Genomic DNA, 14,342 nt, shown 5'->3' on the forward strand with positions numbered 1-14,342 from the left:
CACCCGTAGACGGATGGTCAGAGCGAGCGGATCATCCAGACATTGGAGGATATGTTGCAGGCATGCGTATTAGACTTCGGTGGTAACTGAGATACCTATCATCCATTGGCTGAGTTCTCCTACAACAACAGCTACCACGCGAGTATCGATCGTCCTCCCTTCGAGATGTTGTACGGGAGGAAGTGCAGGACCCCGATATGTTGGGGTGAGCTTGGACAGAGGGTCTTGGGGAGTACCGAAGTGGTACTCAATACGACAGAGAGGATCCAACAGGTCTGGAGCAGGCTTCAGACTGCTCAGAGTCGACAGAAAAGTTATGCCGACAAGCGTCGTTCGGACCTGGAGTTCCAGGTCGGGGATATGGTCCTCCTGAAGGTGTCACCTTGGAAGGGTGTCATCCGGTTCAGGAAGCGGGTCAAATTGGGCCCCAAATACATCGGTCCTTTGAGGGTTGTAGCTCGGGTGGGCAAGGTGGCATATAGGTTGGACCTGCCAGCCGAACTTAGTCAGATTCACAGCACCTTTCACGTCTCCCAGCTACGGAAGTGTCTGGTAGACAACTCAGCGGTGGTACCACTAGAGGACATTCAGGTGGATGACAGTCTGAACTACATTGAGCGACCAGTGGCTATCCTCGACAGGAAGTCAAAGAATCTGAGGAACAAGAGGGTCGAGCTAGTGAATGTGCAATGGCAGCACCGCAAGGGCTCAGAATGGACTTGGGAGCCGGAGGACGAGATGAGAGAGCACTACCCCGAGCTTTTTCCGGATGCAGCAGCAGACATTGAGGACGAAGTCTGAAATAAGTGGGGGAGAGTTGCAACACCCGGTTCCCGGTACATATTTAAATTTAAATAAAGTTATGTCTTACACTGGGACTCGGCGAGTTGGAGGCCCAACTCGTCGAGTAGACTAGACCTTGGATGCGGGTTTTAAGTAACCTACTCGACGAGTCGGGAGCCCGACTCAGCGAGTAGGACTGTCTGGATGAAACCCTAATATTAGGGTTTGCACCCTATTTAAACACCTTAGCTTGTCCCAACCCATTCTCCATCGTCCCTCCCAGTCCTGAAAAGCCCTATCTCGAAACCCTAATAATTTATTGAGTGTTCTTGAGCTTTTTCGTGCCATTTGTGTGTATTTGAAGTTTGAGAAGGAGAAGGAAGCTTGAGAGATCAAGAGGAAGCAAGAAGATCCAGAGGTTTTGGCACGTTTCCAGCTCATTTGAGGTATAAAGCTGAAACCTTGACCATCAATCTCTTAGATCTCTAGTTAGGGTTCATTTCTATCTTTTCTAAGCCTTAGAAGTGCCATATTCGGGGTTTTGTGGTTATATAGGGGTATGACTTCATATCTGGAAACCATTGAGGGATCCTATGGCATAAAGGTGCCAACTTTGTTGCCATAAGAGCCCCATGCATCTTGTAGACTCTATTTTAGGTCCATTTGTGCCAAATACCCCGTGCATGAACGTTAATTTTGTAACTTTACGTGTATTATGGACACTAGGAGGCTAGATCTATGTTTTGGATGTGTTAAACCCGACTGAAATCAACTATATGGACATGGACTTTGGGGGACTCGGCGAGTCGTTCATGGGACTCGACGAGTCGGGGTATGGTTCCGCAACCCTTTTCTGCTTTGATCGAACTGGACTTGGAAATCATTGAACACGGCGAGTTCAAGGCAAGTCCCAACTGTTGGGTTATGAGCATTCTAACACTCCTAAGTGTACATGCAACCCTAAATACCTTGGATCTATGTTTTCTCTATTATACATACAATTATGAACATCCAAGGTATTATCCTAATCTAGCATACAAAATAATAAATATAACAAGATAGAATACATACCTCTTTGATGTAGAATGTCTTCATGAAGCTTGAGTGCCTAGTGCTCCAAGTGTGACACCTCAAATGGTTCACACAACACCAAATACACTTGGAATAACTTGAGAGAAACTTGAACACTCCTTGAAATCGTCTAGCCCTCACACTCACACATTAGTGCACGATTTCTTGAGCCATGGGATTCTTTTATATGGTGGCTATTAGGGTTACACCATGTAACTCATAACTTTACCCATTCCTTATGCTCCATGGATTTTAACCTCCATGGAGTATCCATGGGTCACCCCATGGACTTAGTCCAACATAAGGAATCTTGGATCACAAGCCCACATATATAAGAATGAATGATTTACACAATCAACCCATATATTTAATTAGTCTCCTTTTGATCACTTAATTAATTCCAAATTAATTCTTGATCAATACTAATTAAATAACCTTATTAATATATTAGAACTTATAATATATTAACCAACCTTAAGTGTTATTTCTCTCATTATAGTCTATCCAAATGCATGATGCCATGCAACCCAAATGGACCATGCCGGGTTGGGTCAAGTCTTACCAATTATAGTTATGGACTTAGACATTAATCCAACAGTCTCCTACTTGGATAAGTCTAAAACTATTATTGCGTATGACTTCAGGAACCGATCAGCAATCGCAGCTCTCAAAAGCTTCTGTCGAACTCTGACCTTGTCGATGAACTCTGACCTTTGTCAATGACTTGTCCATTAGATAAGGGATCATATATTCCTCCATTCTAGATATCATATGGACCGAGACATGGATTATCAATCATTCTCTCTGTCTATTTTTTGTTTCCCGATTTCCGATTCATGATGACTGACTGATTGAATAAATCAAATCAGTCCTGGCTTGGCCAAGCACTCACATGTATCATCTTTAAATCATCGAGGGGCCCACAGATATCGCTTTTATCCCGAAGGTAAAAGGAATGGATAAACTTCGACTCATATGGCTTGTTCTACTATTTGTTGAATCATACACAAAGGCAAGTTTTATAACATCGAGTTACCAATGCGTTTTCGTGCAATCAATGTATAACCAACTCATAGTAACAACTCATATCTCTAGGTTTGAAGAATATAAGATATTATCGTCTCATGATCACTTGTGATAAAATCCATGAAGTGATTCAAATGAGCGCGGGTTGAATCCAATACTCAGAACTTATGAGCACTCATGAGTGTTGTAGCACCACTTTGTCCACCAACTTGGACCTCTACAAACCAACCCATAACAGTCTTGATTCATATCTACTTACAACATATGACCGACTGTGGATGGTTTGAATAACTTAATCATTCAGGAAGAGCGACTTAGTTATTCTGGAAGTCAAAACATGCAAAGTGAAACACAAGAATAAATGAATCAAATATGGTATCAAACCCTATGAATATAAATAAACACTTTTATTTATCACCATACTGATTACTCATTATTCATTGTTTCGGTTTTATCAACTTTATACTTGAATTTAAAACAATAGTTGTCCCATGCTCCAAGCATGTACACTATGTTTTCTAAACACTAGTCATGCCATACACCAAGTATGCATACTATGTTTGTCTATGATCTTTACTTTGTAAAACAGATCAATTGAACATCACTCCAATGATCCTCTTTTCACAGTCCCAAATCCTTACTGCAAATGCAAGAATTCCAAATTCATGTCATTTACTGAAATCTGTTAGATTCTAAACTTATATGCATTGATCCTCTTAATGATTATGCACAAAGTCAGAAAGACTTGACAACAATCATTACAGAGCATTCCAAAGGAGATCAGCTCCTTGGAAACATCCTTCTTTCATTAAGTTTCCTAATCTTACACAGATTGAATAATTTCTAACTTTGAAACATTTCCATATTCCATTTTGACTATCACTTCTGAACAAGAGTTGCCTCCTTACAGATTATGTCAATATGGTCCTTCCAGAATTAACATTATACTTCCAACTGTCCTTGAGCAACCAATCTTTGGTAAACCTTAGATTGTCCTCGACAATTGCTTAATCATTTTAGTCATATCCAATTCTAGACCTTTTCCCTTCATAATGCCCCAGGCATTTGGAAAATTTTCGAAAGGATGAATATAGCACATGTAATCGATCCTATATCCGAAGCATATGGGACACGATTCATGATGTCTCACATAAAGACTAAACCAGTCTTTTGCTATAATATTTCCATTTCAATTTGCCAAGTTCTCAAAATTCAGATTATGAAAAAGGATGCCGTAATCATAATCGAATTTTAGAACGCAAATAATGGACCCATATATAGAATTTCCTTATGTTGAGCCATTCCAACATGAAATTCATATATATATCCTTGATTAAATACGATTAAAATCTCAATCTAAGCTTTTTAGAATTGAAATGAAGTATAATTTCCTCTCCCTTAATTATAACAAAACAACTTTTTCAACCCCTGCAACCTCACGAATTGAAACTTTTGTTTTCTATAATTAACATTGCTAACTTGCAACCTTTGTCATAATTATCATGCTCCCACTAACATGATGATTATTAGCATAACACTTATGCTCCCAGTAGCTTTGACATGTACTCAGAAATCAGCTGACTTTCTTACCAAAGTTCAGATTTCTGATACTAGATTGTTTTGATAAAACTTTATCAAAATCATACACCTCTCTTAGATAGCTCACATGTGTGTCTAAACAATTTTAGAACTATGAAAAGGGATGCCGTAATCATAGTCTCAATTGTTTAGACCTTTGCCACTTCTCACAAGTCCATGTTAGTGTGCCGGTAAACCACACACGCTCCACTAACGACTTTGAGAATGCAAATATCACAATTGCTATCTAGCTAAAATCTACTTAGTGAAAGTGTTTCCTCACCATCATTTTCATGAATCGGAGAGAAACCTTATGACACTTAGATTTAATAGTGTATGTGTTCTTATCCATGTGAATTTGTCAAAACCATAATCACAAGACAAGGTTAGTGACAAATGCAAACTCATATTGATTAAACTTGTGCAATCTTAAATTCTTGCCATTTGGCAGCTCAGGTGCCTGCCATTGCTTCCAAGTAGTTGTGCAACCAATTGAGAACTCTCAGAACTCCTATGCAAAGCCAACTTGAATAGGCACAAAAATTTCAACACGATAGGTTATAAACCTCAAGTCGTGTGCTAGTGAAGGACTTTAGGTTTTATTCTTGATTAAGTCTTGAAACTTTCAAGAGCTTTAAGACTCCCACTGTCCTCTTGACATATAAGACTCCCTTGTCAAATATTCAAGAGATAGTGCGGATTCTTTATCAAGACTAACACTTTACACAATTGGCCTAAGTTGGTCTCTGTTTTATCCAAAACATCACAACTTACCAATTTCAAATGTACAAGAGTAGATAACCTTTTACTCTTACATTTGACTAGTGTTAACAAACCCTCTTTAAGATATGTCACTCAAGTTACAATCTTGGAGTATGACTCTAAGAATTGTTTTGGAACGAAGTATGACTCATCTTTTTGATTTAACCATTTCAACAATTCATGACTCCTCTTCTTGACTTTAGAGGACCAATTGTGATATGGTATCTTAATCATTAAGATGATCATAAACATGATACTAAAGTACTCTCCCATCTTTTCAGATTTGAGAAACTTTTATCTTTCTGCCATACTTTGATTCTTCTTATTCGTTCTGTCTCACATTGAAACTTCTCCAATGCTACAGACTTATACTTAAACTTATAAGTATAACCATATTTACTGAACTTAAGTAAATCATGACGAATAGTCTTCTTGATCTTTTGTGGTGGACTTGACCAGTGCACAAGAATGTGTACTCGATCCCTTAGTCCTTTCCTTATTCACATAAGGAATTAGTCTTAATTTTCCAAGCTGAAAGTTCTCATTCATCATACTATACAACTTGCATGATTCCAAGTTTCGGTCCAATTGAACCTTGGGTGATAAGAATCTTTCCTTATTTGGTAATATTAGACACTACCACAACCGAAAGAATCAAATCCATTTTTCCAATATTGCTATCAATGGAATCTTATAAGCAACAACTTTTCACAAATACCATTGTAAGGATACTTAAAATAAATAAAATCAAAACCTTTTTTCTTTTATTTTAAAACTTTGCGGAAAAACTTATCCTTACAATCCATATGAAAACCTTGTTGTTATCTATTCCTAAGCAATATAAATATCATAACTCTTAAGTAATAGCCCAAAATTCTGATCACCGAACCATGCGATTGAAATCCATCTTCGCGATCAGAATCAGCATGTACTTAATAGAGTTAGACAATGGACTTTACCTGAAGTAGAGCCAAACTTATTGACTTTAACATCCTTAGGTAAATTTGGCAGCTTCGTAACCAATGCCCCTTCCTTTGGCAATAGTTACCTATGGATCCTTGATAATGGGACTATCTCAGACTTCGCCTCTCTCTTTACCATTGGGTCAACAGAGTTGACTATGGCCGATCCTTTTCCATTGGGAAGAGAGAGCTTTACTGGATATCCAATGGCATCATTGTCAATGTCCATAGCGTTTTAGGAAGTTGATCTTAGCAAATAGATAAGATCATTAAGGGTCTTGTCTTAGTCTGTTTCATAGGTTTCCCAAAAGAACTCACTATGTGACTTAGAAAGTAGTTGCGCCACCAACTTTCTCAAGATTTTGACACCCAACTCTCCCGGCTTGTCAATATGTGACTACATCTCCAAGATGTGATCACACCTAGACCTTGCCTTGCCAATAGGGCTTGAGTGACCTTAAACTTTTTAGGAACTTGTGGGTTAGGGAGAATAATTAGAGGAGGTGAAAGAAGTATGATATCCATGGGACATCATCTTCATTTAGGAAAGCTTGTTTCAAGAGATTTGGGAAGATCATAAATGTCTAGACCAGACATCTTTTTGGGAGATATTCAAGATAGTTGATTTAAAGTCCTTAATATGACACCCAATATGAAATATTAAGGCTAGGACCCAACAAACTATTTTATAACTTAGAAGAGGGATGCCGTAATCCAAGCTATAAAATATTTGAAGGTAGGTGAATGACGATTCACCAATTTCCACCATGAAAAACGAAATAATTTATTAGGTTTTAATTGGATTTGAAAGTCCTAGATCTTTGAGATTCATTGAACTGTTCAAAGGCATGTTTCAATCTCGAGTGTGCCCTTCAGGTTTTGTGACTGGGATGCCGAGGATCACAAAACAAGGTGTGAATAACCATGCAAATATACTTGGTACCCTTAATATTTACCCCTTAATCAGTGTGCCGGTTAACCACACACGCTCCACCGATACTATGATAAATATTAAGTAACCCTTTGCCTACCTTGTTAAGTCCAGGTTAGTGTGCCGGTTAACCACACATGCTCCACTAACGACTTAAGCAAAGTGCAAAGTGTAATTTCATGGGTTAGCACCAAATTCACATTTTCCTAAGTAACTAAGATTGGGTATTAATAAGAGTTTAGTTACTTAGTATTTATCATTAATACTTTTAATAAAAGGAGAATTATAGTCCTTGTCCTACCCGTTCAGCTAACGACCCTCCACCAGTCAAGGAAGCGGTGGGTGAGAGTGGACACCCATTAAACTGCCATTTTATAGGCAGTAACCTTATACCCCCCTTATAGACCGGCTTCGTGAATGAGGCCTACTAACGGTAAGACTGACTTTACTCTTATACATATATATATAAATATTATTAACTTATAATATTATAAAGTATAAGGGTTGAATTTTAACTTTTAAAATTCTAAAGGCTAACTTGGAATTAAAGTATTCATAAGTGAAAACTTTTCAAATTCCAAAACTTGAGGGCAAGTTTTGAAACTATTCAAAACTAATTAATTCCATAACTTATGAGTTTAAAGTAGTTTTAATTATAAAAAAAAAAAAAAAAAAAAAAACTCTTCAAGTTCCATAACTTGTGGACAAGTTATGGAAGACTTTAAACTAATTAATAAAAAAAAATAACCTTTTTTTTATTGTAACTTATGGAACTAATTAAGGTTACACTTTTTTTTATTTTAATGAAGAGACTCTTCATTTTGTAACCTTTGCCAACTTTTATGAGTTTTATGATTCTTAAATGTGACTTTTCATATAACTTGAGGACAAGTTACAAAAACACACTTTGGAATCAACTCTTAGATTAAAATGGATTGAAAACAACTATTTCACACAACTTTTCTATTAATCTAAGAACCTCATAAGAACAAGATAATTTAAATCATCAATCTTCAAGAAATTAGCATGAACATACAAACTAATACAAATCTTGAAATTATGACAATTATCTTAGAAATTGGATTAGCATGAACATTACCACATCAAAAACAAGTTTACAACTCCAAAAACATCTTAGGGTAATGTTCCTAGTCCAATTCCAGCCAAAACAATCGAATAAATGCATCCAACTCGATTTTTCAGCTACTTTTGCAAGTATAACAAGAAAACAAGCCTAGGCTCTGATACCACTGTTGGGTTATGAGCATTCTAACACTCCTAAGTGTACATGCAACCCTAAATACCTTGGATCTATGTTTTCTCTATTATACATACAATTATGAACATCCAAAGTATTATCCTAATCTAGAATACAAAATAATAAGTATAACAAGATAGAATACATACCTCTTTGATGTAGAATGTCTTCATGAAGCTTGAGTGCCTAGTGCCCCAAGTGTGACACCTCAAATGGTTCACACAACACCAAATACACTTGGAATAACTTGAGAGAAACTTGAACACTCCTTGAAATCGTCTAGCCCTCACACTCACACATTAGTGCACGATTTCTTGAGCCATGGGATTCTTTTATATGGTGGCTATTAGGGTTACACCATGTAACTCATAACTTTACCCATTCCTTATGCTCCATGGATTTTAACCTCCATGGAGTATCCATGGGTCACCCCATGGACTTAGTCCAACATAAGGAATCTTGGATCACAAACCCACATATATAAGAATGAATGATTTACACAATCAACCCATATATTTAATTAGTCTCCTTTTGATCACTTAATTAATTCCAAATTAATTCTTGATCAATACTAATTAAATAACCTTATTAATATATTAGAACTTATAATATATTAACCAACCTTAAGTGTTATTTCTCTCATTATAGTCTATCCAAATGCATGATGTCATGCAACCCAAATGGACCATGCCGGGTCGGGTCAAGTCTTACTAATTATAGTTATGGACTTAGACATTAATCCAACACCAACTGCATGAAGACAAACTCGACGAGTTCATAAGGAACTCGGCGAGTCCAAGGATAAATGTGTCTTCTAGCATAAAGGAGGACTCGACGAGTTCAGAGATGAACTCGGCGAGTCAGTTGAAGAAAGTCCCGACTTGGTATGAAGGCGGACTCGACGAGTTCATGCAAGGCTCGACGAGTAGGGTCGAGGTTTTAGTGTTTTAAGGATTTGGGGGACTCGGCGAGTTGTTAGGTCAACTCGCCGAGTCGAGTCAACCGGACGTTGACTTTGACATAGAGTTGACTTTGACAAAGGTGTTGACCTTGACTTTGGCTTTGACTCGAGCAACCCTTGTAAGGGTTAAGAGTGTGTAATGGTAAACTAAGGAAGGTTGTTATGTGTAGGAGTTGAGAGGAGTTGATCCCGACATCGAGGACAGTTCAGTTCCTGCACGACATTGAGGTGAGTTACCTTCCAGTAGCGGTAGGTCTACGGCCATAATGGCGGCCCACTAGTAGGAGTTGTATGTTAGATGATTGTATTTGTGATAATTATCTAGGTTGTTGCTACCTGTTATGTTTTATGTGCTAGCATGATATGTTGATATGTGATAGTAGCAATAGGGGGAGTAGTCCCCGTGACACGGTCGTATGGACCTGAGGGTAGGCCAGGCACCCCCAGAATTTCCTGGTAGGGTAGGTCAAGCACCCCATAACTGTTTGACATGGGTAGGTCGGGCACCCCAGAAAGGCCTGGCAGGGTAAGTCGGGCACCCCAGAATTGCCCGGTAGTATGTATGTTGTATGGTATGTGGTATGATGGGGAACTCACTAAGCTTTGTGCTTACGGTTTTCAGTTTTGGTTTCAGGTACCTCTTCGTCAAAGGGGAAGGAGTCGGCACGGTAGCGGCGCATCGCACACACATGATTCCCGCATTTTGAGATCCATGGGATTGTACTCTGATATTATTACTATTGATGATGTGATTTTTGAGACATATGGTTATGGTTCATGGATTTTTATGGTGTTGATCATGTTTTTCAGTAAACGGTTTTATAAGTAACATAAGTAAAAACAAAGGTTTTGGTCTTGAAAATTGGGATGTTACAACTTGGTATCAGAGCCTTGGTTTGAGAGATTTGGGCATACTCTCGGGTGTGTTTGAACTCAAACTAAAGACTTGGTGTGAAATTTTTCAAAAGTAAAAAGCATTTTTATAAAAAGGAGTTGAACAGAAATTGAAAAGAGAAAAGAACTTTGAAAAGAACAAGGTGTGTGATGCGTGCGACCGGCCGAGCTCAAGTAAGTTTTCCCCAAGATACCCATACATTATATGTTATGATGTGATATGATTATGAGAACTGCATGCTAGATTAGGGCTAAGGATCAAGGAAGATGCCTGATATGCCTGTTGTATGTGCTTATTGAGTTGCATGATAGTGCGGAGTAGTCAGTGATATGATAGCCTGGATAGGATATGCTTGGTTTGGGTTACTCAATGCCCGAATTCTGCTTGCTCTATGCTATTAGGAGTTCTAGTCATCTTTAATTAACTAGTAAACGAATACGTTAAGTTACATATTATGAGGACTAAATAATTTCAGAAGGTTAGGTCTAGCCCTATTTCGCAGCTCTTGTTTGAGTCCAACCGTTGTAGGGTAGGACCTCTCATTCGAAGAATTATCTGGTCTTAGTAATATGTATATTATTCGCGAGCTAGTTAGTTAGGGAGAGATGACAGGGACCTCTTATGCAGCTGATGGCGGAGAGTGGGTTGGAGAGAGTTACCCTGGGGTAAGCCTAGGATGAGATTAGTGTAGCGAGCAGTGGTAATAGAAGTAACTTGGTGAAGTCAAAGCAATCCTTGAGGAAAGTACGGATAGATGTGGAAGGTAGTATGGGCCCGTACTACTGAAAGTAGAGGATCCGTACTGGTGTCAAGGAGGTTCGAGATGAACCATGGAACTTGTAGAGTGTGTGATACCTCTCGAGATTTTTTATGATCCTGATATTTGTATGTTTTGTTTCAGAATGGTGATGATTACGCGACACGAAGGAGGAGGTTCAGGGTCAGGATCAGGTTCGGGATCAGGTGTCGAGCCAGTTTATGAGGGGCTACATGAGTTCATTGCTTCGGAGATCACTAGAGGCATCCTTGAGTCGACCCCGGTGATTTTCGGGTCGATCAAGGAAGGGATTATTAAGCTGATGGAGGATCGCCTCAGGGCGTTTAGGAGTGACGGGGCGTCTAGCCAGTCAGGGGCGCGCACACTGTCCTTTAAGGACTTCAGGGGATGTGGTGCGCCAGATTTCCACGGGGTGAAGGACCCCATTACTGCCAGGAGATGGATTGCAGACATGGAGTCTGCCCAGTTGACGAGCTTCTGCCCTGAGGGGTCGAAGGTTCGGTATGTTGCATGATGTTTGAGGGACAGGGCTAGAGATTGGTGGGAGTCAGTTGGTGATTCTTTGGGAGCCTCAGTCGTTGAGGCAATGACCTGGTCTGACTTTGTGACCAGGTTTAGGGATGAGTTTGCGCCGGATGTGGAGCTTCAGCAGCTGGCCAGGGAGTTTCTCGACATGAGACAGTCTACAGAGACAATGGCGGAGATTACCGCCAAGTTCCGGGAGAGGGCCTTGTTGGTGCCTCAGTATGCAGGGGATGAGGAGATGCGGAAGACCCGCTATCATGATATGTTGAGAGTTGATATTCGGGAGCATGTCAGCTAATCAGCATGCCCGACCCTGGATTCCATGATTGCCAGGGCGAGGGAGAGGGAGATTGATTTGGAGCACCTCTGGAAGAGGAAGGCAGAGACGGAGCAGGTTACTGGGGTTTCAGGGAAGAAACCCAAGGGATCCGATGCTAGGACGAAGGGCCAGCGGGGCCAGAGCCGCTATAGGAAATGCGGTAGGCCGCATGAGGGAGCTTGTAGATTGGGATCATCGGGCTGCTACAAGTGAGGCAAGACGGGGCACTTCAGCAGGGATTGTACTGCCCCTACCCCCATATTCCAGACATCAGACCTGATATTCTTCCATTGCAATCAGAAGGGCCACAAAAGGTTGATTGCCCGAGATTGACAGCAGCAGTAGCGCCAGTGGTGGCGCCAGCTCCAGCGAACCCCGAGGAGGCACGCGCCGCACCTGATGTGGTGACGGGATCGTTCCATGTGAACGGTATTCCGGTTCAGGTGCTATTCGATTCGGGGGCTACCCGATCATTTGTCTCTCTTGCCCTTAGCAAGAGGTTCCCTGAGTCTTCAGGCATGTTGGATTGCCTTCTAGAGGTCGAGATTGCTGACGACCGATCAGTACGAGCAGCAGAGGTTTTCATGGATTGTGTTTTGAGACTGTATGAGGAGCGCTACCTAGCAGACCTGGTTCCCATCCCGTTGTGTGGGAACAAGGTTATTATAGGCATGGATTGGTTGAGCCCCAATAGAGTAGTGATCGACTGCGTGCAACAGTTGGTACGGGTCAGGACCTGAAGTGGGGGAGAGCTGGTGATTCAGGGCGAGAGGCCACAGCGTAGACCAGCTTTATGTTCAGCAGCGAGAGCTAGGCGCTACCTCCAGCAGGGTTGTGCAGGGTATGTCGCCTATGTTGTGGATAACCGAGAGGCGGGCACGGCAACGGTGGATGATGTACCATTGGTGCGAGAGTACGCGGATGTATTCCCACAGGAGCTGCCCGGGATACCTCTGGAGAGACAGGTAGAGTTCAGGATCGACCCGGGCCCTGGTGCGGCTCCGATAGCCAAGGCACTGTATCGGTTGGCTCCTCCCGAGATGCAGGAGTTGTCTACACAGCTGCAGGAGCTGTTAGACAAGGGATTCATTAGACCGAGCAGTTCAACTTGGGGAGCCCCGATCCTGTTTGTGAAGAAGAAGGACGGGTCGCATCAGATGTGTATAGACTACCGGGAGCTGAACAAGGTAACGGTAAAGAACCGTTACCCACTCCCGAGGATTGATGATCTCTTCGACCGGCTTCAGGGGGCATCTTGGTTTTCCAAGATTGATTTGCGTTCAGGCTACCATCAGATGAGGGTTAGAGACGAGGATGTACAGAAGATAGTTTTTCGGAATCGCTATGGCCACTACGAGTTCGTGGTGATGCCTTTCGGGCTCACCAATGCTCGTGTCGCGTTCATCGACCTCATGAATCGTGTATGCACACCGATGCTGGATCGGTCTGTGATATTTTTCATCAATGACATCTTGGTTTACTCCAAGACGCAGGAGAAGCATGAGGAGCACTTGCGGGAGGTGTTGGATACCCTGAGGAGGGAGAGCTTGTATGCCAAGTTCTCCAAGTGTGAGTTCTGGTTGCGCGAGGTGCAGATTCTTGGGCACCTTGCCAACCAGAACGGTATTTTGGTCGACCCGGCCAAGGTGGAGGCCGTGATGAGATGGTAGGTTCCGAAGTCTCCATCTGAGATTCGGAGTTTCCTAGGATTGGCGGGCTATTACCGGAGATTCATTCAGGATTTCTCCAAGATAGTCGTACCCTTGACCCGGCTGACGAAGAAAGCCGTTGTATTTTGTTGGGGGCCTGAGCAGCAGGCAGCGTTTGATACATTGAGATAGAGATCATGTGAGGCACCGATCCTCGCCTTGCCAGAGGGCGTGGAGGATTTTATGCTATACTGCGATGCATCCATCTCAGGGTTGGGCGCGGTATTGATGCAGAGAGCTCATGTCATCGCCTACGCTTCGAGTCAGTTGAAGTCTCATGAGGTGAACTACCTGACGCACGATTTGGAGTTGGCCGATATCTATATCCGAGAGGTAGTAGCTCGGCACGGAGTGCCAGTCTCCGTGATTTCAGACAGAGACGTGCGGTTTACTTCCAGGTTCTGGAATAAGTTTCACGACGAGTTGGGTACCCGTTTGCATTTCAAACTCTGCTTTTCACCCGGAGACGGATGGTCAGAGCGAGCGGACCATCCAGACATTGGAGGATATGTTGATGGCATGTGTATTAGACTTTGGTGGTAACTGGGATACCTATCTTCTATTGGCTGAGTTCTCCCATAACAACAGCTACCACGCGAGTATCGATCGTCCTCCCTTCGAGATGTTGTACGGGAGGAAGTACAGGACCCCGATATGTTGCGGTGAGGTTGGATAGAGGGTCATGGGGAGTACCGAAGTGGTACTCAAGACGACAGAGAGGATCCAGCAGGTCTGGAGCAGGCTTCAGACTGCTCAGAGTCGGCAGAAAAGTTATGTCGACAAG

This window comes from Lactuca virosa, chromosome 9 (assembly GCF_052849685.1).
Source record: "Lactuca virosa cultivar CGN04683 chromosome 9, Lactuca_virosa_CGN04683_v6, whole genome shotgun sequence".
NCBI lineage: Eukaryota > Viridiplantae > Streptophyta > Magnoliopsida > Asterales > Asteraceae > Lactuca > Lactuca virosa.